This window comes from Chiloscyllium plagiosum, unplaced genomic scaffold (genome assembly GCF_037043375.1).
Source record: "Chiloscyllium plagiosum isolate Xiang-an unplaced genomic scaffold, Cpla_swu_hap1 HiC_scaffold_50, whole genome shotgun sequence".
Lineage (NCBI taxonomy): Eukaryota > Metazoa > Chordata > Chondrichthyes > Orectolobiformes > Hemiscylliidae > Chiloscyllium > Chiloscyllium plagiosum.
In genome coordinates this window covers 2,058,055-2,081,315 of record NW_028270188.1, presented here as the reverse complement: position 1 = coordinate 2,081,315, position 23,261 = coordinate 2,058,055, and positions in this window count along the sequence as shown.

Sequence of the window (23,261 nt, the reverse complement as noted above, 5' to 3'; positions counted from 1 at the left end):
GATCAGTGTGGGATTTGAGAAACCCTTGATTTTGGGATGAGGCCTAGCCAGGCAGGATTCTGATCCAACGCTGCAAACCTACAATTCAGTGGCTGAGCTCTTTCAGGTTTTGTATATTATGATTCTCTCAAATATTAGGCAGACCTTACTGGAATGTCACTTTATCTCTCCGCATTCGTTGCAAATTCGCTGGATTTGCATTTAAATCACCTTCAAAGAGCTGTCTCCATTTCCTATCTCTGCTAGCATCAATGAATGGATGATTCATTGCCCCCTCCCTTGCTGAAAGTATTCCTGAAACTAATCAGTCAGGCAGACAACTTAGATTTGCCCACAGCCACCTTTTTGATATCAGCACAGCGATGGCATTGAGTTTATAAATAAGGAAAAGCTAGAGTTTGAAAATATTTAACATTGAACACGCACACAGAATCACACACGAACAGACATATACAGACACAGAATCACACACACGGAGATACAGACACCTTCAAAGAGTTGTCTCCATTCCTATCTTGCAAGGGAATTCATGTTTTGATGATGCATTCATGCAGGACAGTAAACAGCTTTTGAGACTTTCCCCATTGTGACAGAAATTCAGCCCCAACCTGAAACTTGGAGATATGGAACAGAATAGAAATGAAACAGCAGCTTTCTGTGTTCCTGTTCCCAATGTAACATTTGACCAAATAGTTTATCTTGTCTTCAGTCTAACATCCAACTAGGATCATTTCACAGATCCAGTAACAGATCGCTAGGAATGAGCGACAGACTGGAATCAAATCGAGATGTTCAGGGATTATATACAGCATACAAGATACCCAGGAGTGATGGACAGACTGGAATCTATTCGAGGGGTTTATGGTTTATATACAGCATATCAGATTCCCAGGTGTGAGGGACAGACTGGAATGTAATCGAGGAGTTAATGGGTTATATACAGCTTATCAGATACACAGGAGTAAAAGACAGACTGGAATCAAATCAAGGGGTTCGGGGTGATTTATATACAGCATACCAGATACCCAGGAATGAGTTACAGACTGGAATCTAATCGAGGGTTTTCGTGTGGTTTACATACAGAATAGCAGATATCCGAGAGTGAGTCACAAAATCGCGGAGTCATACAGTCATAGAGATGTTCAGCATGGAAACAGACCCTTTGGTCCAACCCGTCCATGCCGACCAGATATCCTAACCTACCCTCGTCTCTTTTGCCAGCATTTGGCCCATAACCCTCCAAACTTTCCCATTCATATACCCATCTAGCTGCAATTTAAATATTGCAATTGTACTAGCCTCCACCACTTCCTCTGACAGCTCATTCCATTCATGTACCACTCTCTGTGTGAACAAGTTGCCCCTTAGGTCTCTTTCATATTAGATTAGTTTAGATTAGATTAGATTAGACTACAGTGTGGAAACAGGCCCTTTGGCCCAACAAGTCCACACCGACCCGCCGAAGCGCAACCCACCCATACCCCTACATTTACCCCTTACCTAACACTACGGGCAATTTAGCATGGCCAATTCACCTGACCTGCACATCTTTGGACTGTGGGAGGAAACCGGAGCACCCGGAGGAAACCCACGCAGACACGGGGAGAACGTGCAAACTCCACACAGTCAGTCACCTGAGGCGGGAATTGAACCCAGGTCTTTGGCGCTGTGAGGCAGCAGTGCTAACCACCGTGCCACCGTGCCGTCCCCTCTCACATTAAATTTAAGCCCTCTAGTACTGGACTCCCCCACACCAAAGAAAAGACTTTGTCTATTTATCCTATCCATGCCCCTCATGATTTTATAAACCTCGATAAGGTCACCCCTCAGCCTCTGACACTCCTGGGAAAACAGCCCCAGCCTATTCAGCCTCTCCCTGTAGCTCACATCCTCCAACCCTGGCAGCCTTCTTATAAGTGTTTTCTGAACCCTTTCAAGTTTCACAACAGGTTCCCGATAGGAAGGAGACCAGAATTGCACGCAATATTCTAACAGTGGCCTAACCAATGTCCTGTCCAGCCGCAATATGACCTCTGAATGCCTATATTCAAAACTCTGACCAATAAAGGAAAGCATACCAAACGCTGCCTTCATCACCTTATCCACCTGCCACTCTACTTTCAATGAGTGACAAACCTGTACTTCAAAGTCTCTTTGTTCAGCAACTCTCCCTCGGAGCTGACCATTCAGTGTATAAGTCCTGCTATTTTCTTCTTTCCCAAAATGCAGCACATTGTGTTTATGTAAATTAAACTCCATCAAGTGGAATAGAATTGAAGGTTTTGGGGTGTTTTTGAAACATGCGAGTCACACATACTTGGAAGTGAGTTACACATTGGAATCTAATCAAGAGGGATCCGGGTGATTCATATAATCCCGACAGTGGGGAAACAAGCCCTTCAGCCCAACAAGACCACACTGACCCTCAGAAGAATAACCCATCCAGACGCATTTCCCCACATTTACCCCTGAATAATGCACCTCACCTCCACATCCCTGAGCACTGTGGGCAATTTTAACAAGGTTTGGAATCGATGGTTAATATGCAGATTTACAGATACCCAGGAGTGCGATACAGACTGGAATCGAATAAAAGTATTGAGGTGGCTAATGTACAGAGTCCCTTAAAAATGGGAGTCAGTTACAGATTGGAATTTTATCAAGGGGCTTCGGGACGATTACGTGTAGAATAACAGATACCCAGGAATGAGCTGCAGACTGCAGACAAATTGAGGGTATTGGGCGATTTACAGACAGACCAACGGGATATGAGATGGGTGAAAGCAGAGGAGAAAGTACCCACCATGGACCAACTCAACAATGAACAGAGCTGGACAGGATTCAACTGCTGTATGTGGAGGTTTCCATGTGTTCTGAAAGATGGGAGAGAAACAAGCAGATACCCACACTTTCTATGATGTTGCAGTCAAATATCTGAAGGACAGGGAATCCCTAAGCAGAGACCAGAGTTAAACTCAGTTTAAACTCTCTCCATCACACACACACACGCCCACACATAGAAACTGAATATAATGTGGAGAAATGTCCATGTGCAGCACAGATTTCCAAACCAACTCAGTGACAGACGAAAACCCCGTTCTCTGCCCAGTCCTCACTTCCAGACCCAGGGAGGTTTTGTCCCTGACCCAGGGCAGGTTTCTGACTGGATATTATTACATTGCAACATGAAGGTACTGAGTGTAGCAGTTTGCTACATTCCATCATATCATCTACTTTGCTATCCGTGTTTTGTGAATTATATTGAAAACATTGGCAGGTGCAAGAGAATATTCTGGAACGTGATTTACAGTAAGAATAGAAAAAGCACAATGTTTCTGAGTAAAATGGTAAGAAATACTGAAACAGTAATGTTCAGAGACTACGGCTGGTCTTGTACATAAACATCAGAAAGTTAACGTGATCGTACAGCCAGCAGATAGGAGGACCCGTGATACATTGATCATTATTGAGATTAGATTGTGGTGGGAACATGAGCTTAACATGACAGGAGGTGGAATCAAATCGAGGGGTTGAGGGTGGTTTATATACAGAATAACAGATAGTCCGGAGTGAGTTACAGACTGGAATCTATTTGCGTGGTTCAGGGTGGTTTATGTACAGAATACCAGATAGCCCGGAGTGAGTAAAGGCCTGGAATGTAATCGAGGATTTCAGGGTAGTTAATATACAGAATTACAGATAACCAGGAGTGAGTTACAGCCTGTAATCTAATCGAGGCGTTCAGGGAGGTTAACACACAGAATAACAGATAGCCCGGAGTGAGTTACAGACTGGAATCTAAACATCGGGTTCAGGGTGGTTTATCCACAGAATAACAGGTACCCCGACTGTGTTTCAGCCTGGAATCTAATCAAGGGTTTCAGGGTGGTTTGTATACAGAATAACAGATACCCCGGACTGAGTTTCAGCTTGTAATCTAATCGAGGTGTTCAGGGTGTCTTATGTACAGAATAACAGATATCCCAGAATAAGTTACAGCCTGGAATCTAAACGAGCGGTTTAGGGTGTCTTATGTACAAAATAACAGATAGCCTGGAGTGAGTTACAGCCTGGAATCTCCTGGAGGGATATGTGAAGCTTTTTATGTGGAATGACTTGTAACTGGGAATGAGTCACAAAGTGGACTAGAGGCCAAGTGGTTTCAAATCTTGACTCACATAAACGTAATGCAGTCACAAACTATACGACTTTACTGACTCACAACTAGTTTGAGGACTATCCTCCTCTGTTTTTCCCCTTTCACTGAAGATATTAATATACCTTTTATAATGCACTGCCATTCTGGTTACAGTGCTGCCTATCTCTCACTGTCTCATTTATCTTCATTCCTTTTGAAAGATACTTAAACCAACAGATACACAAATTTCCAGAAGGAGCTTTGTTTAATAGCAGGTGTTTTATTTTCATTTATTTGTAGACAACACCCAAGTTGAACCCACAGAAGGTCAGTGTGGGATTTGAGAAACCCTTGAATTTGGGATGAGGCCTGGCCAGGCAGGATTCTTATCCAACGCTGCGAAACTACAATTCAGTGGCTGAGCTATTTCAGGTTTTGTATATGATGTTTCTCTCATATATTAGGAGCTTGGAAAGTAAGGCAGACCTTACTGAAATGTCACATTGTGTCTCCGCATTCACTGTAAACAGGCTCTGGGATTTGCATTTTAATCACCTTCAAAGAGATGTCTCCATTTCCTGTCTCTGCTAGTATCAATGAATGGAAATGGCTTTTGACACAATGCCCCCTCTCCCTTGCTGAAATTATTCCTGACACAGATCAGTCAGGCAGACATTTTAGATTTGTCGACAGCCAACATGTTATATCAGCACAGCGATGGCATTGAGTTTATAAATAAGGAAAAGCAAGAGAGGCTGGCAACATCAATACAGTTTGAAAATATTTAACATTGAAAACGCACACAGAATCACACACAAACAGACATACACAGAGACACATAATCACACACACAGAGATACAGACACCTTCCAGGAGCTGACTCCATTTCCTATCTTGCAAGATTCTTCATGTTTTGATGATGCATTCATGCAGGACAGTAAACAGCTTTTGAGACTTCCCCATTGTGACAGAAATCCAGCCCCAATCTGAAACTTGGAGATATGTAACAGAACAGAAATGAAACATTAGCTTTCTGTGTTCCTGCTCCCAATGTAACATTTTACCATTTAGTTTATCTTGTCTTCTGTCTAACATCCAACAAGGATCACTTCATAGATCCAATAAAAGATCCCCAGGAGTGAGGGACAGACTTCAATCAAATCGAGTGGTTTAGGATTTATATACAGAATAACAGATACACAGGAATGAGGGACAGACTGGAATCTAATCGAGGGGTTCCGGGTGGTTTATATACAGCGTCCCAGATACCCAGGAGTGAGTTACAGACTGGAATCTAATCCAGGGGTTTGTGGTGCTTTACATACAGAATAACAGATATTCGAGAGTGAGTCACAAAATCGCGGGGTCATACAGTCATAGAGATGTACAGCATGGAAATAGACGCTTGTGCAACCCGTCCATCCCGACCAGATATCCTAACCTACTCTCGTCTCTTTTTCAAACACTTGGCCTATATCCCTTCAAACCTACCCAATCGAGCTGCATTTTAAATGCTGCAATTGTACCAGCCTCCACCACTTCCTCTGACTGCTCATTCCATTCATGTACCACCCTCTGAGTGAACACGTTACCCCTTAGGTCTCTTTCATATCTTTCCCCCTCACACTAAACCTATGCCCTCTAGTTCTGGACCACGTGCACGAGAGTGTGTGTGGATGCAAGAAGAGTGAATCTGTGTGTGTGTGTAAGAGAAAAGAGAGTGCATATGTGCGAGAGTGTGTGTGGGGGCAAGAAAGAGTGAGTGTGTATGTGTAAGAGAAAGATATTGCGTGTGTGCGAGAGTGCTTGGGTGCAAGAAAGAGTGTGTGTGTGTAAGAGCTAGAAAGTGCATGTGGGTGCAAGAAAGAGTGTGTGTTTGTGCATAAGAAAAAGAGAGTGCATGTGATTGAGAGTGTGCATGGGTACAGGAAAGTGAGAGTGTGTGCATAAGAGAGAGTGCATGCGTGTGAGAGTGTGTGTGGGTGCAAGAAAGAGTGAGTGTGTGCGTAAGAGAAACAGAGTGCATGTATGCAAGCGTGTGTGTCGGTGCAAGAAAGAGCGAATGCGTGTGTGACAGAGACAATGTATGCAAGAGAGAGAGAATGCAAGTGCGTGAGAGAATGCGTGTGTGCGTGAGAGACAGAATGCATGTGCGCGAGAAAGAGAATGTGTGCGCGAGAGAGAGAATGCGTGTGTGCGTGAGAGAGAGATTGCGAGTGTGCATGAGAGAGATAATGAGTGTGCAAGAGAGAGAGAATGCGAGTGCATGAGAGATAGAATGCGTGTGTGCAAGAGAGAGAATGTGTGACTGCGAGTGAGAGAATGCATGTGTGCGTGAGAGAGAGAGAATTCGAGTGCGTGAGAGAGAGAATGCGTGTGTGCGAGACAGAGAATGCGTGTGTGCATGAGAGAGAGAATGCGTGTGTGCGTGAGACAGAGAATGAGTTTGTGAGAGAGACAGAGAATGTGTGAGTGAGAGAATCCGTGTGTGCGTGAGAGAGTGAATGAGTTTGTGTGAGAGAGAGAATGCGTGAGTGCAAGAGAGAGAGAGAATGCGTGTGAGAGAGAGAGAGTGCGTGTGTGTGAGAGAGAATGCGTGTCTGTGAGAGAAAATGCGTATGAGAGAGAGAAAAAGCATGTGTGCGTGAGAGAGAGCACGCGTGTGACAGAGAGAATGCGTGTGTGTGAGAGAGAGAATGCATGTGTGTGAGGGAGAAATTGCGTGTGTACGTGAGAGAGAATGCAAATGTCCGAGAGAAAGAATGCATGTGTGCGTGAGAGAGTGAGTGCGTGTGTGCGTGAAAGAGAGAATGCATGTGAGCGAGAGAGAGACAATCGGTGTGTGTGAGAGAGAGAATGAGCGTGTGGCGAGAGAGAGAGAACGCGTGTGCGCATGAGAGAGAATGCATTTGTGAGAGAGACAGAATGTCTGTGTGCGTGAGAGAGTGAATGCGTATGTGCGTGAGAGAGGCAATGCGTGTGTGAGAGAGAGAAAATGTGTGCAAGACAGAGAGATTGTGTGCAAGTGAGAGAGAATAAAAGTGCATGAGAGAGAGAATGCATGTGAGAGAGAGAATGCGTGTGTGCGAGAGAGAGAATGCATGTGTGCGTGAGAGAGAGATTGCATGTGTGAGAGAGAGAGAATGCATGTGTGCGTGAGATGGACAATGAGTGGGTGAGACAGAGACAATGCGCGTGTGCGAGAGAGAATGCGTGTGTGCATGAGAGAGAATGAGTGTGTGCAAGAGAGAGAGAATGCGTGTGTGAGAGAGAGAGTGCGTGTGTGAGAGAGAGACTGTGTGTGTGAGAGAGAATGCGTGTTTGCATGAGAGAGAGAGAATGCATGTGAAAGAGAGAGAATCCGTGTGTCTGCGAGAGAGAATGAGTATGTGGCGAGAGAGACAGAGTGAGTGTGCGAGAGAGAGAGAATGCATGTGAGCATGAGAGAGAGAATGTGTGTGTCCCTGAGACAGAGAATGCGTGTGTCGCTGAGAGAGAGAATGAATGTGTGTGTGAGAGAGAGAATGCATGTGTGCGTGAGAGAGAATGCGTGTGTGAGAGACAATGCATGTGTGAGAGAGAGAATGTGTGTGTGTGAGAGAGAATGCGTGCGAGAGGGAGAGAGAATGTGAGTGAGAGAGAGAGAATACGTGAGTTTGAGAGAGAAAATGAGTGTGCGAGAGAGAGAATGCGTGTGTGCGAGAGAGAGAGAATGCATGCGAGCGTGAGAGAGAGAATGCTTGTGTGCGTGAGAGAGATAATGAGTTGCGTGAAAACAGAGAACATGTGAGTGCGAGAGAGAAAATGTGTGTGCGAGAGACAGAATGCATATGTGAGAGAGAATGCATGAATGCAAGAGAGAGAACGTGTGTGAGAGAGAGACTGTGTGTGAGCATGAGAGAGAGAATGTGTTTGTGCGTGAGCGACACAATGATTATGCGTGAGAGAGAGAATACGTGAGTGCGTGAGAGATAGAATTTGTCTGTGTGTCAGATAGAGAATTCGTGTGTGAGAGAAAGAGAATGAGTGCACGTGAGAGAGAGAATGCGTGTGTGTGAGAGAGAGAATGCGTGTGAGTGGGAGAGAGAATGCGCGTGAGAGAGAGAATGCGTGTGTGCGTGAGGGAGAGAATGCGTGTGAGCGTGAGAGAGAGAATGCGTGTGTGCATGAGAGATATAATGAGTGTGCGTGAGAGTGAGACGACGTGAGTGCGAGAGGGAAAATGTGTGTGCGAGAGAGAGAATGCATGTGTGCATGAGAGAGAAAGCCTGAACGCGATAGAGAGAGCGTCAGTGAGAGAGAGAGAATGCGTCTGTGTGTGAGAGAAAAAGCCTGAATGCAAGAGAGAGAGCGTGAGTGAGAGAGATTGAATGCGTGTGTGCGTGATAGAGAGATGTGTGTGAGCGTGAGAGAGAGAATGCATGTGTGCGAGATCGAGAATGTGTTTGTACGTGAGAGAGAAAATGAGTGTGTGCAAGAGAGAGAGAATGCGTGTGTGAGAGAGATAATGCGTGTTTGCGTGAGAGAGAGAATGCGTGTGTGAGAGAGATAATGTGTGTGTGCGAGAGAGAGAGAATGCATGCGAGTGTGTGAGAGAGAATGCGTGTGTGCGTGAGAGAGATAATGAATTGCGTGAAAAGAGAGAATATGTGAGTGTGAGAGAGAAAATGTGTGTGCAAGAGTGAGAATGCATGTGTGAGAGAGAGAATACATGAATGCAAGAGAGAGAACGTGTGTGAGAGAGAGAATGCGTGTGAGCATGAGAGAGAGAATGTGTTTGTGCATGAGCGACACAATGATTATGCGTGAGAGAGAGAATACGTGAGTGTGATAGAGAAAATGTGTGCGCGAGAGAGAGAATGCGTGTGTGCGTGAGAGAGAGAATGCGTGAATGCGAGAGAGAGAAAAAGTGTGTGAGAGAGAGAGTCTGCGTATGTTCATGAGAGAGATTGTGCGAGTGCGAGTAAGAGAATGCATTTGTGCATGAGAGAGATAATGTGTGTGTGTGCGAGAGAAAATGCGTGTGTGCGAGAGAGAGAATGCGTGTGAGAGGGAGAGAGAGAATGCGTGAGAGAGAGAGAATGCCTGTGTCCCTGAGATAGAGAATGCGTGTGTTGCTGAGACAGTTAATGAGCGCGTGAGTAGAGAGAGAATGCGTGTGTGCGTGAGAGAGAAAAGGCGTGTGTGAGAGACAATGCATGCATGAGAGAGAGAGAGAATGTGTGTGTGCGAGGGAGAAAATGCGTGTGTGTGCGAGAGAAAATGCGTGTGCGCGAGTGAGAGAACGTGTCTGAGAGAGAGAGAATGCGTGTGTGCGAGAGAGATTGAATGTGTGTATGCGTGAGAGAGAGAATGCATGTGAGCGTGAGTGAGAGAATGAGTGTGCGCGAGATCGAGAATGTATGTGCCCGTGTGAGAGAGAATGCATGTGTGCATGACAGAGCGAATGCATGTGTGCATGAGAGAGAGAATGTGTGTGTGCGTGAGGGAGATAATGAGTTTGCATGAGAGAGAGAACACATGAGTGCGAGGGAGAAAATGTGTGCACGAGAGAGTGTATGCATGTGTGCGTGAGAGAGGGAATGCGTGAATGCGAGAGAGCGAACCTGTGTGAGAGAGACAGAATGTGTGTATGCGAGAGTGAATGGGTGTGCGCGTGAGAGAGAGAATGCGTGTGAGCATGAGAGAGAGAATGCGCGTGCGTGAGAGAGAATGCATGTGAGCGAGAGAATGCGTGTGTGCATGAGAGAGAGAATGAATGTGTGCAAGAGAGAGAGAATGCATGTGTGAGAGAGATAATGTATGTGTGCATGAGACAGAGAATGCGTGTGTGCATGCGAGAGAGAATGCATGTGTGTGTGAGAGAGATAATGAGTTGCGTGAGAGAGAGAATTTGTGAGTGCGAGAGAGAAAATGTGTGTGCAAGAGAGAGAATGTGGGTGTGAGAGAGAGAATGCATGAATGCAAGAGAGAGAACGTGTGTGAGAGAGAGAATGCGTGTGAGCATGAGAGAGAATGCGTGTGTGCATGAGAGAGATAATGCATGTGTAAGAGAGATAATGTGTGTGCATGAGAGGGAGAATGCGTGTGTGCATGAGAGAGAGAATGTGTGTGTGCGTGAGAGACATAATGATTATGCGTGAGAGAGAGAATACGTGAGTGCAATAGAGGAAACGTGTGTGAGAGAGAGACTGCGTATGTTCATGAGAGAGAGAATGTGTGAGTGCGAGTGAGAGAATGCATTTGTGCATGAGAGAGATAATGCGTGTGTGTGCAAGAGAGAATACGTGTCTGCGTGAGAGAGAGAATGCGTGTGTGTGAGAGAGAATGCGTGTGAGAGGGAGAGAGAGAATGCGTGTGAGAGAGAGAATGCGTGTGTCTCTGAGACAGAGAATGCGTGTGTTGCTGAGACAGTTAATGAGCGCGTGAGTAGAGAGAGAATGCATGTGTGCGTGAGAGAGAAAAGGCGTGTGTGAGAAACAATGCATGCATGAGAGAGAGAGAATGTGTGTGTGCGAGAGAGTGAATGCGTGCGTGTGCGAGAGAAAATGCGTGTGTGCGAGACAGAGAACGTGTCTGAGAGAATGCATGTGTGCATGAGAGAGAATGCATGTTTTTGAGAGAGAGAATGTGTTTGCGCGTGAGAGAGAGAGTGAGTGTGTGCGAGATCGAGAAGGTGTGTGTGCGTGAGAGAGAGAGAATGCATGTGTGCATGACAGAGAGAATGCAGGCGTGCATGAGAGAGAATGCGTGTGTGCGTGTGGGAGACAATGAGTTTGTGTGAGAGAGAGAATACATGAGTGCGAGAGAGAAAATGTGTGCATGAGAGAGAGTATGCATGTGAGTGTGAGAGAGAGAATGCGTGAATGCGAGAGAGAGAACGTGTGTGAGAGAGAGATGCGTGTGTGCGAGAGAGAGTGAATGCGTGTGCGTGAGAGAGAGAATGCATGTGAGCGTGAGAGAGAGAATGCGTGTGCGTGAGAGAGAATGCATGTGAGCAAGAGAATGCGTGTGTGCATGAGAGGGAGAATGAGTGTGTGCAAGAGAGAGATAATGTGTGTGTGAGAGAAATAACGCATGTGTGCATGAGAGAGAGAATGCATGTGCATGAGAGAGAGAATGCATGTGAGCGCGAGGGAGAGAATGCATGTGTGTTGGAGAGATAATGAGTGTGCTTGAGAGAGAGAATACGTGAGTACGAGAGAGAAAATGTGTGTGCGAGAGGCAGAATGCATGTGTGTGTGAGAGAGAGAATGCGTGAGTGCGTGAAAGGGAATGCGTGTGTGTGAAGGAGAGAATATGTGTGTGCGTAGAGAGAGAATGAGTGTGTGCGAGAGAGAGAGAATGCGTGTGTGAGAGAGATAATGCATGTGTGCATGAGAGAGAGAATGTGTGTGCGTGAGAGAGAGAATGCGTGTGTGAGAGAGATAATGTCTGTGTGCATGAGAGGTAGAATGCTTGTGTGCATGAGAGAGAGAATGCGTGTGAGCGTGAGAGAGAGAATGTGTGCGTGAGAGAGATAATGAGTGGGCGTGAGAGGGAGAATACATGAGTGCAAGAGAGAAAATGTGTGTGCGAGAGAGACAATGCGTGTGTGTGTGAGAGAGAGAACGTGTGTGTGAGAGAGAGTATGTGTGTGCATGAGAGAGAGAATGTGAGTGCGAGTGAGAGAATGCATGTGTGCATGAGAGAGAATGCGTGTGCGCGAGAGAGAGAATGCGTGCGTGAGAGAGAGAATGTGTGTGTGCGTGAGAGAGAGATTGAGTGTGTGTGAGAGAGAGAATGCATGTGTGCGTGAGAGAGAGAATAAGAATGTGTTTGAGAGAGTGAATGCGTGATTGCGAGAGAGAGAATGCGTGAGTGCCAGAGACAGAGAATGCGTGAGTGTGTGAGAGAGAGAATGCGTGTGTGCGTGAGAGTGAATGAGTTTGTGTGAGAGAGATAATACGTATGAGAGAGAGAATGCGTGGCTGTCTGAGAGAGAATGCGTGTGGTCAAGAGAGAGAGAATGCGTGTGTGAGAAAGAGTGAATGCGTGTGAAAGAGAGAGAATGTGTGTGCGTGAGAGAGAGAGTGCAGGTATGCATGAGAGAGAATGCGTGTATGCGTGAGAGAGAGAATTTGTGAGTGCGAGTGAGAGAATGCATGTATGCATGAGAGAGAAAATGCGTGTGCGCGAGAGAGCGAATGTGTGAGTGCGAGTGAGAGAATGTGTGTGTGCATGAGAGAGAGAATGCGTGTGTGTGAGAGAGATAATGCGTGTGTGCGTGAGAGAGAGAATGAGAATGTGCGTGAGAGAGAGAATGAGTGTGCGCGAGAGAGTGAATGAGTTTCTGTGAGAGAGAGAATGCGTATAAGAGAGAGAATGCATGAGTGTGAGAGAGAATGCATGTATGCATGAGAGATAAAATGCGTGCATGCATGAGAGAGAGAATGGGTGAGTGCGAGAGAGACAATGCGTGTGGGCGAGACAGAGAGAATGCATGTGTGAGAAAGAGTCAATGCATGTGGGCGAGAGAGATAATACGTGTGATAGGGGGAAAATGCATGAGTGAGAGAGAATGCGTGTGTGTGTGAGAGAGTAAAAGCGTGTGTGAGAGAGAATGCATGTGCACGAGAGAGACAATGCGTGTGTGCGTGAAAGAAAGAATGGGTGTGTACGTGAGAGAGAATACACATGTGTGAGAGAGAGAATGCGTGTGTGCATGAGAGAGAGTGCGTATGTGCTTGAGAGAGAGAATGAGTGTGTGCATTAGAGAGAGAATGTGTGTGTGCATGAGAGAGAGAATGTGTGTGTGCAGGAGTGAGTGCGTGCATGAGAGAGAGAGAGAATAAGTGTGTGTGTGAGAGAAAGACTGCATGTGTGCGTGAGAGAGGGAATGTGTGTGTCAGAGAGAGAATGGGTTCACGTGTGCGAGAGGGCGAGAATGCAGGAGACACGGAATGCATGTGAGAGAGAGAGAAAGTATGTGAGAGAGAATGAGTGTGTGCGTGAGAGAGAGAATGAGTGTGTGCGTGAGAGAAAGAATGCGTGTGTGCGTGATAGAGGGAATGTGTGTGTCAGAGAGAGAATGGGTGTGCGAGAGAGAGAGAATACGTGAGACACAGAGTGCGTGTGAGAGAGAGAGAGAATGTGTGTGAGAGAAGGCGTTTGTACGTGAGAGAGAGAATGAGTGGTTGCTTGAGAGAGAATGCATGAGAATGAGAGAAAATGCGTGTGTGAGAGAGAGACTGTGCCTGTGCGTGAGAGAGAGAATGTGTGTGAGAGAGAGATATTGAGTGTTTGAGTGAGAGAGAATGCGTGTGTGCTTGAGAGAGAGAATGCGTGTGCGCGAGAGAGCGAATGTGTGAGTGCGAGTGAGAGAATGTGTGTGTGCATGAGAGAGAGAATCCGTGTGTGTGAGAGAGATAATGCGTGTGTGCGTGAGAGAGAGAATGAGAATGTGCGTGAGAGAGTGAATGAGTGTGCGCGAGAGAGTGAATGAGTTTCTGTGAGAGAGAGAATGCGTATGAGAGAGAGAATGCATGAGTGTGAGAGAGAGAATGCATGTATGCATGAGAGATAAAATGCGTGCATGCGTGAGAGAGAGAATGCGTGAGTGTGAGAGAGAGAATGCGTGTGGGCGAGACAGAGAGAATGCATGTGTGAGAAAGAGTCAATGCATGTGTGTGAGAGAGATAATGCGTGTGAGAGAGGGAAAATGCATGAGTGAGGGAGAATGCGTGTGTGAGTGAGAGAGTAAAAGCGTGTGTGAGAGAGAATGCGTGTGCACGAGAGAGACAATGCGTGTGTGCGTGAAAGAGAGAATGGGTGTGTATGTGAGAGAGAATGCACGTGTGTGTGAGAGAGAATGCGTGTGTGCATGAGAGAGAGAATGCGTATGTGCGTGAGAGAGGGAATGAGTGTGTGCATTAGAGAGAGAATGTGTGTGTGCATGAGAGAGAGAATGTGTGTGTGCAGGAGTGAGTGCGTGCATGAGAGAGAGAGAATAAGTGTGTGCGTGAGAGAAAGACTGCATGTGTGCGTGAGAGAGGGAATGTGTGTGTCAGAGAGAGAATGGGTTCACGTGTGCGAGAGGGCGAGAATGCAGGAGACACGGAATGCATGTGAGAGAGAGATAATGTATGTGAGAGAGAATGCGTGTGTGCGTGAGAGAGAGAATGAGTGTGTGCGTGAGAGAAAGAATGAGTGGTTGCTTGAGAGAGAATGCATGAGAATGAGAGAGAATGCGTGTGTGAGAGAGAGACTGTGCCTGTGCGTGAGAGAGAGAATGTGTGTGAGAGAGATATTGCGTGTTTGAGTGAGAGAGAATGCGTGTGTGCATGAGAGAGAATGAGTGTGTGCGTCAGGGAGAGAATGCGTGTGTGCGTGAGGGAGAGAATGCGTGTGAGCATGAGAGAGAGAATGCATGTGTGCGGGTGAGAGAATACATGTGTGCGAGATTGAGAATGTGTGTGTGCATGAGAGAGGGAATGCGTGTGTGCGAGAGAGAGAGAATGCGTGTGTACATGAGGGAGAGAATGCGTTTGTGCGTGAGAGAGAGAATGAGTGTGTGCATGAGAGAGAGAATGAGTGGGTGCTTGAGCGAGAGAATGCGTGAGAATGAGAGAGAATGCGTGTGAGAGAGAGAGAGACTGTGTGTGTGAGTGAGAGAGAATGCGTGTGTGAATGAGAGAGAGAATGCGTGTGAAAATGAGAGAGAGAAAATGCGTGTAAGCATGGGAGAGAGAATGTGTGAGTGCGACAGAGTTTGCATGTGTGCATGAGAGAGAATGCGTGTGCGAGAGAGAGAGAATGCATGTGTGAGAGAGATAATGCCTCTGTGCACGAGAGGGAGAATGCGTGTGCGCGAGAGAGAGAATGTGTGAGAGCGATAATGTATGTATGCATTAGAGAGAGAATGCGTGTGTGCGTGAGAGAGAGAATGAGTGTGTGAGAGAGAAAATGCGTGAGTGCGTGAAAGAGTGAATGAGTTTGTGTGAGAGAGAGAACGCGTGTGAGAGAGCGAATGCATGAGTGCGAGAGACAGAGAATGCATGTGTAAATGAGAGAGAGAATGTGTGCGTGCGTGAGAGAGGGAATGCGTGTGAGAGAGAGAATACATGTGCACGAGAGAGAGAGAATGCGTGTGGGTGAGAGAGAGAATGTGTGCGAGAGAGAGAGATTGCGTGTGTGCATGACAGAAAGAATGGGTGTGTGAAAGAGAGAATGCGTGTGTGTGAGAGAGAGAACGTGTGTGTGTGAGAGAGTGAATGCATGTGTGCGAGAGAGAGAATGCGTGTGAGAGAGGGAGAGTGCATGCATGCGTGGGAGAGAGAATGCGTGTGAGAGAGAGAGAATGCGTGAGTGCGAGAGAGAGAGAGAGAATGCGTGTGTGAGAGAGAGAAAAAGTGTGTGAGAGAGAGGATGCATGTGTGCGAGAGAATGAGTGTGCACATGAGAGAGAATGCACATGTCTGAGAGAAAGAGTGCGTGTGTGCATGAGAGAGAGAATGCCTGTGAGAGAGAATTCGTGTGTGCGTGAGAGAGAATGCGTGTGTGCGTGAGAGAGAATGCATGTGTGCGAGAGAGAGAGAATGCGCGTGTGCGTAAGAGAGAGAATGTGTGTGCATAAGAGAGACAATGCGTGAGTGCGAGAGAGAGAATGTGTGTGCGCCTGATAGAGAATGCATGTGTGCATGAGAGAGAATAAGTGTGTGTTTGACAGAGAGAATGCGTGTGAGAGAGACTGAGAATGAGTGGGTGCTGGAGAGAGAGAATGCATGAGAATGAGAGAGAATGCGTGTGCGAGAGAAATACTGCGTGTGTGTGAGAGAGAGAATGCGTGTGAGAGAGAGATAATGCGTGTGAGTGAGAGCGAATGCGTGTATGCGTGAGAGAGAGAATGTGTGTGTACGAGAGAGAGAATGCGTGTGCGCATGGGACAGAGAATGCGTGTGTGCGAGAGAGAAAATGTTTGTGTACGAGAGAGAGAATGCATGTGTCCGTGAGAGAGAGAATGCGTGAATGCGAGAGAGAGAACATGTGTGAGAGAGAGAGAATGCATGTATTCATGAGAGAGAGAATGTGTGAGTGCGTGTGAGAGAATGCATGTGTGTATGAGAGAGAGAATGCGTGTGTGCGACAGAGAGAGAATGCATGTGTGAGAGAGATAATGCCTGTGTGCACGAGAGAGAAAATGCATGTGCACGAGAGAGAGAATGTCTGTGTGATAGAGATAATGTGTGTGTGCATGAGAGAGAGAATGCGAGTGTCCGTGAGAGAGAGATGCATATGTGCGAGAGAGAGAACATGTGTGTGAGAGAGAGAATGCATGTATTCATGAGAGAGAGAATGTGTGAGTGCGTGTGAGAGTGAATGAGTTTGTGTGAGAGAGAGAACGCGTGTGAGAGAGCGAATGCGTGAGTGCGAGAGACAGAGAATGCATGTGTAAATGAGAGAGAGAATATGTGCGTGCGTGAGAGAGGGAATGCGTGTGAGAGAGAGAATACATGTGCACGAGAGAGAGAGATTGCGTGTGTGCATGACAGAAAGAATGGGTGTGTGAAAGAGAGAATGCGTGTGTGTGAGAGAGAGAATGTGTGTGTGTGAGAGAGTGAATGCGTGTGTGCGAGAGAGAGAGAATGCGTGTGTGCGTAAGAGAGAGAATGTGTGTGCATAAGAGAGACAATGCGTGAGTGCGAGAGAGAGAATCTGTGTGCGCCTGATAGAGAATGCATGTGTGCATGAGAGAGAATAAGTGTGTGTTTGAGAGAGAGAATGCGTGTGAGAGAGACTGAGAATGAGTGGGTGCTTGAGAGAGAGAATGCATGAGAATGAGAGAGAATGCGTGTGCGAGAGAAATACTGCGTGTGTGTGAGAGAGAGAGAATGCGTGTGAGAGAGAGATAATGCGTGTGAGTGAGAGCGAATGTGTGTATGCGTGAGAGAGAGAATGTGTGTGTACGAGAGAGAGAATGCGTGTGCGCATGGGACAGAGAATGCGTGTTTGCAAGAGAGAAAATGTTTGTGTACGAGAGAGAGAATGCATGTGTCCGTGAGAGAGAGAATGCGTGAATGCGAGAGAGAGAACATGTGTGAGAGAGAGAGAATGCATGTATTCATGAGAGAGAGAATGTGTGAGTGCGTGTGAGAGAATGCATGTGTGTATGAGAGAGAGAATGCGTGTGTGCGACAGAGAGAGAATGCATGTGTGAGAGAGATAATGCCTGTGTGCACGAGAGAGAAAATGCATGTGCACGAGAGAGAGAATGTCTGTGTGATAGAGATAATGTGTGTGTGCATGAGAGAGAGAATGCGAGTGTCCGTGAGAGAGAGATGCATATGTGCGAGAGAGGAAATGCATGTGCACGAGAGAGAGAATGCGTGTGTCCGTGAGAGAGAGAATGCGTGAATGCGAGAGAGAGAACATGTGTAAGAGAGAGAGAATGCATGTATTCATGAGAGAGAGAATGTGTGAGTGCGTGTGAGAGAATGCATGTGTGTATGAGAGAGAGAATGCGTTTGTGCAACAGAGAGAGAATGCATGTGTGAGAGAGATAATGCCTGTGTGCACGGGAGAGAAAATGCATGTGCACGAGAGAGAGAATGTCTGTGTGATAGAGATAATGTGTGTGTGCATGAGAGTGAGAATGCGTGTGTGTGTGAGAGAGAGAGAATACGTGTGTGCGTGAGAGACAGAATGAGTGTGTGAGAGAGATAATGTGTGTGTGCATGAGAGAGAGAATGCGTGTGTGCGAGAGAGAGAGAGAATGCGTGTGTGCATGAGAGAGAGAATGTTTGCGAGAGAGACAGAATGTGAGTGCGAGAGAGAGAATATATGTGTGTGAGAGAGAATGCATGTGTGCGAGAGAGAGAATGCGTGTGTGCGTGAGAGAGAGAATGAGTGAGTACGTGAGAGAGAATGCACGTGTCTGAGAGAAAGAATGTGTGTGTGAGAGAGAGAGAATGCACGCGTGAGAGAGAGGGAGAATGCATGTGTGCCTGAGAGATAGAATGCGTGTGTGCGAGAGAGAGAGAATGCGTGTGTGTGAGAGAGAGAAGGTGCGTGCGTAAGAGAGAGAATGCATGAGTGCGAGAGAGAGAATGCGTGTGCGCATGAGAGAGAGAGAATTCGTGTGCGCATGAGAGAGAGAGTGAGTGCGTGTGAGAGAGAGAGAATGCGTGTGAGAGAGAGAATGCGTGTGTGCGTGAGACAGAGAATGCGGGTGTGTGTGAGAGAGAAAATGCATGTGAGAGAGAGAATGCATGTGGGCGAGAGAGAGAGAATGCATGTGTGCACGACAGAGAGAATGGGTGTGTGAGAAAGAGAGAATGCGTGTGAGAGAGAGAGAGAGAATGCATGTGCATGAGAGAGAGAATGTGTGTAAGAGAGGGAGAATGCGTGCATGCGTGAGAGAGAGAATGCGTGCGAGAGAGACAGAATGTGTGACTGCGAGAGAGAGAATATATGTGTGTGTGTGAGAGAGAGTGCGTGAGAGAGAGAGAGATAATGCACGCGTGAGAGAGAGAGAGATAATGCACGCGTGAGAGAGAGGGAGAATGCATGTGTGCCTGAGAGATAGAATGCGTCTGTGCGAGAGAGAGAGAATGCGTGATTGCGAGAGAGAGAATGTGTGTGCGCATGAGAGAGAGTGAGTGTGTGTGTATGAGAGAGAATGTGTGTGAGAGAGAGAGAATGCGTGTGTGTGTGAGACAGAGAGCGCGTGTGTGCGTGAGAGAGTGAATGCGTGTGAGAGGGAGAGAATACGTGTGTGCATGAGAGAGAGAATGCGGATGTGTGTGAGAGAGAAAATGCATGTGAGAGAGAGAATGCGTGTGTGCGTGAGTGACAGAATGCATGTGAGACAGAGAGAAAATGAGCGTGTGAGAAAGAGGGAGAATGCATGTGTGCGTGAGAGAAAGAATTTGTGTGCGAGAGAGTGTGTGTGACAGAGAGAGAATGCGTGTGAGAGAGATAGAATGCGTGTGTGCGAGAGAGAGAATGCGTGTGCGTGAGGGAGAGAATGCGTGTGTGCAAGAGAGAGAATGCATGTGTGCGTGAGAGAGTGAGATTGCGTGTGTGTGAGAGAAAGAATGAGTGTGCGGCTTGAGAGAGAGAATGCGCGTGAGCGTGAGAGAATGAATGTGTATGTGCGTGAGAGAGAATGCGTGTATGCATGAGAGAGACAATGCGTGGGTGTGAGAGAGAGAATGCGCATGTGCAAAAGAGAGAATGCGTGTCGGCTTGAGAGAGAGAATGCATGTGAGAGAGAGAATGCATGTGTGCGTGAGAGAGAATGTGTGTGTGCGTGAGAGAGAATGCATGTGTGCATGAGAGAGAGAATGTGTGTATGCATGAGAGAGAATGAGTGTGTGTGAGAGAGAGAATGCGTGTGAGAGAGAATGCATGAGTGCGAGAGACAGAATTCGTGTGTGCATGAGAGAGAGAATGCGTGCGCGTGTGAGAGAGAATGCGTGCAAGAGAGAGAGAGAATGCATGTGTGCGTGAGAGAGAATGCGTGTGTGCGTAAGAGAGAGAATGCGTGTGTGTGAGAGAGAGAGAAGACGTGTGCTCAAGAGGGAACATGCGTGTGTGCGAGAGAAAAGGCATCTGTGCGTGAGAGTGAATGCATGTGTGCGTGAGAGAAAGAATGCGTGTGGGCGAGAGAATGCATGTGTGCGTGAGAGAGATAAGACGTGTGTGCGACAGAGAGAATGTGTGTGTGCAAGAGAGAGAATGCATGTATTCATGAGGGAGAGAATGCGTGTGAGAGAGAGAATGCGTGTATGTGAGATAGATTACGTATGTGCAAGAGAGAGAATGCGTGTGTGTGAGAGAGAACGCGTGAGTGTGAGAGAGAGAATGTGTGTGTGAGAGAGAAAAAGCGTGTGTGCATGAGAGAGTGTGTGTGTGTGAGAGAGAGAGAATGAGTAAGTGAGAGAGAGAGAATGCGTGTGTGAGAGAGAGAATGCATGTGAGAGAGAGAATGCGTGAGTGCGAGAGAGAGAATGCGTGTGTGTGAGAGAGAGAATGCGTGTGTGAGAGACAGAGAATGAGTGTGACAGTGAGAGAATGTGTGCATGTGTATGAGAGAGAATGCGTGTGTGTGTGAGAGAGAATGCGTTTGTGTGAGAGAGAGAGAATGCGTGTGTGAGAGAGGGAGAATGCACGTGAGAGAGAAAGAATGCGTGTGTGCGTGAGAGAGAATGCGTGTGCGCGAGAAAGAGAGAATGCGTGCGTGCATGAGAGAGAAAATGCGTGTTTGTGAGAGAGAGAGAATGCATTTGTGTGAGAGAGTATGCGTGTATGCGTGAGAGAGAGAATGTGTGCGTTAGTGAGAGAGAGAGCGTGTGTGTGCGAGAGAGAGAATGCGTGTGTGTGTGACAGAGAATGCATGTGAGAGAGAGAATGTTTGTGTGTGTGAGAGAGAATGCGTGTCTGTGCGCATGAGAGAGAGAGAATGAGTGTGCACATGAGAGAGAGAATGCATGATTGAGAGAGAGAGAGAATGCATGTGTGTGAGAGAGAGAGTGCGTGTAGGTGAGAGAGAGAGAGAATACGTGTGGGTGAGAGAGAGAGAATAAGTGTGCGAGAGAGAGAATGCGTGTGTGCGAGAGAGAAAGAATACATTTGTGAGAGAGAGAGAGAATGTGTGCGTGAGAGAATCAGTGTGTGTGCGCAACAGAATGAGTGTGTGCCTGAGAGAGAGAATGCGTGATTGAGAGAGACAGAATGCATGTGTGTGTGAGAGAGAGAATGCGTGTGTGCAAGAGAGCGAGAGCAAAAGACTGAGTTTGTGTGCGTGTAATAGAAAGAGAGTGCATGTGTGCGAGAGTGTGTGTGGGTGCAAGAAAGAACGAGTGTGAGTGTGTTCGAGAAAAAGAGTGAATGTGTGCGTGAGAGAGAATGCGTGAGAAACAGAGAGAATGCGTGTGCTAGACAGAGAGAATGTGTGTGCGAGAGAGAGAGACAATGCGTGTGTGCAAGAGAGAGAGTGTGCGTGTGTGAGAGAGAATGCGTGCGAGAGAATGTATGCGTATGCGAGAGAGAGAATGCATGTGTGCGAGAGAGACAGAGAATTCATGTGCGAGAGAGAGAGAATGCGTGTGTCGCTGAGAGAATGCGTGTGTGCATGAGAGAGAATGAGTGTGTGCGTGTGAGAGAAAATGCGTGAGAGAAAGAATGCGTGTGTCAGAGAGAATGCTTGAGTGAGAGAGTGAACGCGTGTGTGCAAGAGAGAGAATGCGTGTGTCCCTGAGAGAGAGAATGCGTGTGTGCATGAGAGAGAGAATGAGTGTGTGCGTGAGATAGAATGCATGAAAGAGAGAATGCGTGTGTGAGAGAGAATGCGTGTTTGAGAGTGAGAGAGAATGGGTGTGTGTGTGAGAGAGAATGCCTGTGTGCAAAACACAAAGTGCGTGCATAAGATAGTGTGCACGCATGAAAGAGAAAATGTGCGCATGTGAGTGAGAAAGAGAATGAGTATGTGTGAGATATGATGTGCACATGCATGAGAGTGTGTGTGAGTGAGAGAAAGAGATTGTGAGAGTGAGAGATCGTAAGTGTGTGTGTGTGAAAGAGTGAGTGCATGCGAGTGTGTGTGAGCCTGTGTGTAGAATTAAACGAGCGTGAGTGCGCACGTTAGAGAGAGGGCATGTGTGAGAGAAAGAGTGTCTGCGTGTGGAAGAGTGTGCACATGTGTATCAGAAAATGTGTGTGTGTGTGCAAGAGAAAGCGTGTGCACATGTGAGAAAGAATGTGAGAGCATGTGTGTGTGTGACCAAGAGAGATAGAGCGCTCATGCATGTCGGAGAGTGTGTCTGCATGTGAGATGAAGAATTTGTGTCCACACTTTCTGTGTGAGTGTGACTGAGAGACAGAGAGAGAGAGAAAGAGAAAGAGAGATAGAGAGAGATTGTGTGTGCGAGAGAGAAAGAGAGAGAGAGAGTGTGAGAGAGGAGGGGAAGACAGTATGAGCCTGTGTGAGAGAAATATCGATTGTGCGTGTGAGAAAAAAAAACTGTTTTTGTGTGGCAAGATAGTGTGTTAGAGTGAGTGAACGAGACATTGCAAGTGTGTGTGAGAGAGATCGAGTTTTGGAGAGTGAGAGAGTGAGCGTGTGAAAGTGAGAATATATGATATGGTGAATGGGAGTCTGTGGGGGTGCGTGTGTCAGACAGTGCGTATGAGAGTGTGTGTGTAAGAGTGTGTGTAACTGAGAGAGTATGTGGAAGCGAGAGTGTGTGTGAGAGAGAATGTAGAGAGAGAGAATGCGTGAATGAAAGTGTGTGTATGTGAGTGAAACAGAGAGAGTATGTGTGTATGTTTGTGTGAGTGTGAGAGAGAGATTGTGATAGTGCGTGTGAACATGCTTGAGTGTGCATTTGTGAGTGACTGTGTGTGTGTAAGTGTGTGCATGTCAGAGTGGATGTCTGCAAGTGTGTGAAAGGGCATGTGTGTGAGGGACTGAATATGTTGGGTGAGGGAGTGTGTGTGTACACATGTGAGAGAGTGAGTGAATGAGAGTGAGGGACAGTGTATGATTCGTGGGTCATTACTGGGACAGGGAGAGAAACACGTGGGTTATACACTGTTACATTATGGAGGGACAACATTGACACGGAAACTGGGCACTCAGATGGAAACACGCACACACACACACACAACGGCATGGTCTCACTTTCTCTCTCACACACAGAGGTATGGTCTCACTCTCTCACAAACACAAACATTCGGTCTCACTCTCTCTCACACACACACAGGCATGGTCTCACTCTCTCTCACACACACAGGCATGGTCTCACACACAGAAAGATGCATGGTCTCACTCACACACACAGAGGCATGGTCTCACTCTCACACACACAGAGGGATGGTATCACTGTCTCTCACACATACACACAGGCATAGTCTCACTCACACACAAACACAGGCATGGTCTCACTCTCTCTCACACACACAAAGGCATGGTCTCACTCTCTCTCACACACACAGAGGTATGGTTTCACTCTCTCCCTTACACACACACAGAGGCATGGTCTTACTATCTCAACCACACACACAAAGGCATGGTCACACTATCTCAGGCACACACACAGAGGTATGATCTCTCTCTGTCACACACACACAGGCATGGTCCCTC